Below are 3,387 nucleotides of genomic sequence, written 5' to 3' on the forward strand. Positions count from 1 at the left end.
CAGCCTCTCAGCTGGTCAAACAATGCTGCTCCGATGTTCTACGACAGAAAAACAGGTGAGGACAAAGCGTACGACAAGTTCAAATTCAAGCTTTGGCGCAAATCATAAATGCCGAAAATTGCGGTAATTTCGGCGTACACCCATATTTTGGCGTAGGCACGGTTGATAAATGAGGGCCTATGACTTTATTATGTCTCAGGTCTGCTTTTGATACATTACTGATTCTAAACGTAATCCTCTGTCTCCCCCTTCAGTTTGCTTGTCAGAACTACAGGTGTATTCCGTTGTCATGGAAATGTGACAGAGTGGATGACTGTGGGGACCACTCAGATGAACCTGCAGACTGCTGTGAGTAGAGACTGGAATATTACCTCACTATTAATGCTTTATTAATGCTTTATTATTACTGCTGTGAGTAGAGACTGGAATATTACCTCACTATTAATGTAATTAACTTATTACCTCCTACAACACACTCCGAGAGAGCATGGCTGCCTACCAGAATGCTGTCAAGGATGCAAGAAGGTCTTATTTTTGAGTGGTGTAAACCACTCCAACAACTGGCTTTGTACCCGTGTTTGTTCGTACCAAATGAGCATGGTTGCTATGGTTGCTATGGACATTACGTCAGACCACAGCTGATCAGGCTATATATAATAAGACCTCGCACCACTCAGTTCACACGGGTGTAATTTAGTCACTTTCTAAAATAGTCCCCCCCCCCCTACACTACTGATCCATTTACCCCAGGGCCTGGAGGCCTCGCTGACTGCACCCCCCCCCCCCCCCCCCTACACTACTGATCCATTTACCCCAGGGCCTGGAGGTAAATGGATCAGTAGTCACTGAGCTCTCAGTGACCTGATGACAGACTGCTGAAACATAGTCTGAGTCTGTCATCAGGTCACTGAGCTCTCAGTGACCTGATGACAGACTGCTGAAGCATGGCCTTTAGACCTTCTTTGAGCTCTTCCTGACCCACTGTGGACTAGACCAGGGACCAGTTGACTTGGAGTTTAACTCTAATGAATCTACTGTGGACTAGACCAGGGACCAGTTGACTTGGAGTTTAACTCTAATGAATCTACTGTGGACTAGACCAGGGACTAGTTGACTTGGAGTTTAACTCTAATGAATCTACTGTGGACTAGACCAGGGACTAGTTGACTTTTGGAGTTTAACTCTAATGAATCTACTGTGGACTAGACCAGGGACCAGTTGACTGGAGTTTAACTCTAATTAATCTACTGTGGACTAGGACAGGGACCAGTTGACTTGGAGTTTAACTCTAATGAATCTACTGTGGACTAGACCAGGGACCAGTTGACTGGAGTTTAACTCTAATGAATCTACTGTGGACTAGACCAGGGACTAGTTGACTTGGAGTTTAATTCTAATTAATCTACTGTGGACTAGACCAGGGACCAGTTGACTGGAGTTTAACTCTAATTAATCTACTGTGGCCTAGACCAGGGACTAGTTGACTTGGAGTTTAACTCTAATGAATCTACTGTGGACTAGACCAGGGACAAGTTGACTTGGAGTTTAACTCTAATGGATCTACTGTGGACTAGACCAGGGACTAGTTGACTTGGAGTTTAACTCTAATGAATCTACTGTGGACTAGACCAGGGACTAGTTGACTTGGAGTTTAACTCTAATGAATCTACTGTGGACTAGACCAGGGACTAGTTGACTGGAGTTTAACTCTAATGAATCTACTGTGGACTAGACCAGGGACCAGTTGACTTGGAGTTTAACTCTAATGAATCTACTGTGGACTAGACCAGGGACTAGTTGACTTCAGCTCTTGTTGAACCACCCGCGGACTGTACGCACCTTGAACAATGTTGCACCTTGAATGACGTCCTAAACTCATATATATGTAGCCTATATAATGCACAGCAGCTGCTATGATACACCATATATATATATATTCATTACATGGCTTGGTGGAATGCTTGATTCTGATTGTTCAATCGCTGAATTCAGCGGTGTGTTATTTCTGGATAACAGACCGCTCTGCTCTATAACAGACCAATGCCTAATCAAACCCTCTGAGCACCAGACTGCTGTTTCCAACATGACAGCCATGTAAACACACACACAATGTCATTTACAGCTAAACATTGCTCTCAGAAATGTTTTTGAAACATTTGAGCGAGAAATAGACCTGCCCTGCAGCTGGGCAGAGGCAGCCAGCGCAAACTTATGGAATACTTTTTGTTGTGTGTTGGGTCAATTTGAGTTAACCAAAGTGGTTAACCACTCCCCCTTGAATCTGTTTCATCGAATGGAATGAAGAGTATGGAAGGGGGTGTGGTTAACCAATGTCACACATCCTGGAAAGCTCTCCCACGGATCAGAAACCGCTCAACTCAGAGGGAGTCTTGAAGAGTCTCTTACAGTAGCTGGGTGCAGATTCTAGAAGATATACAGAGAAAGGAATATCCTCTCTTGAATAGTTCCTCATAGGTTTGAAACCTGAGGATGGCAGACGTGCTGAAAGGCGTCCGTTTCTCTAGATTGATTGATTGATTGAAATGTTATTAGGAGTTTGTAGAATGGGTACAGTTCCAAGGAAAAATCTGCTAAGAAGATAAAACCAGAAAAAGCACTAACACTTGTTTACATAAGGGTCCTCCATTTTCAATTCATCAGAATGCTTTCTGTGTTTGCTCAATGAAGCAAACAAACAAACAACTATTTAAATATGTTATGTTTCTCCTCAGCTCTCCAGACGGAACCAAAACACAACACAATAGGTCTGTCTGTCTGTCTGTCTGTCTGTCTGTCTGTCTGTCTGTCTGTCTGTCTGTCTGTCTGTCTGTCTGTCTGTCTGTCTGTCTGTCTGTCTGTCTGTCAGTGAAATATGGTGATATTTAGTGTTTAAAGTGAATGAAAGGTTAAGACAGTAAATCACAGTCTGTGGTGTGTTTGATAAAGAGAGACACATCAGAGAGAGAGAGAGAGAGAGAGAGAGAGAGAGAGAGAGAGAGAGAGAGAGCTCTATTTAGAACAGATAAATATTGATATTAAATAGTCTATAGTTTTGCAGGGTGTGTGTATTTTTAAATGTAAACAAACTCAGATGTAATGTCTCACTTTCTCCAGAGGTGGAGCCCTTCCTCATCGTAGCTGACTTCAATAAACTGTTGAAGATCAGCTTGGACGGCTCCAGCTCCACAGTGCTCAAACAGGTGAAAACTATTTAGAGGTCACAACAACACATCCTAATCAAACAGGTGAAAACCATTTAGAGGTCACACAACAACACATCCTAATCAAACAGGTGAAAACCATGTAGAGGTCACACAACAACACATCCTAATCAAACAGGTGAAAAAAATGTAGAGGTCACACAACAACACATCCTTATCAAACAGG

The sequence above is a fragment of the Electrona antarctica genome, assembly GCF_951216825.1.
Source record: "Electrona antarctica genome assembly, contig: scaffold_176, whole genome shotgun sequence".
Taxonomy (NCBI): domain Eukaryota; kingdom Metazoa; phylum Chordata; class Actinopteri; order Myctophiformes; family Myctophidae; genus Electrona; species Electrona antarctica.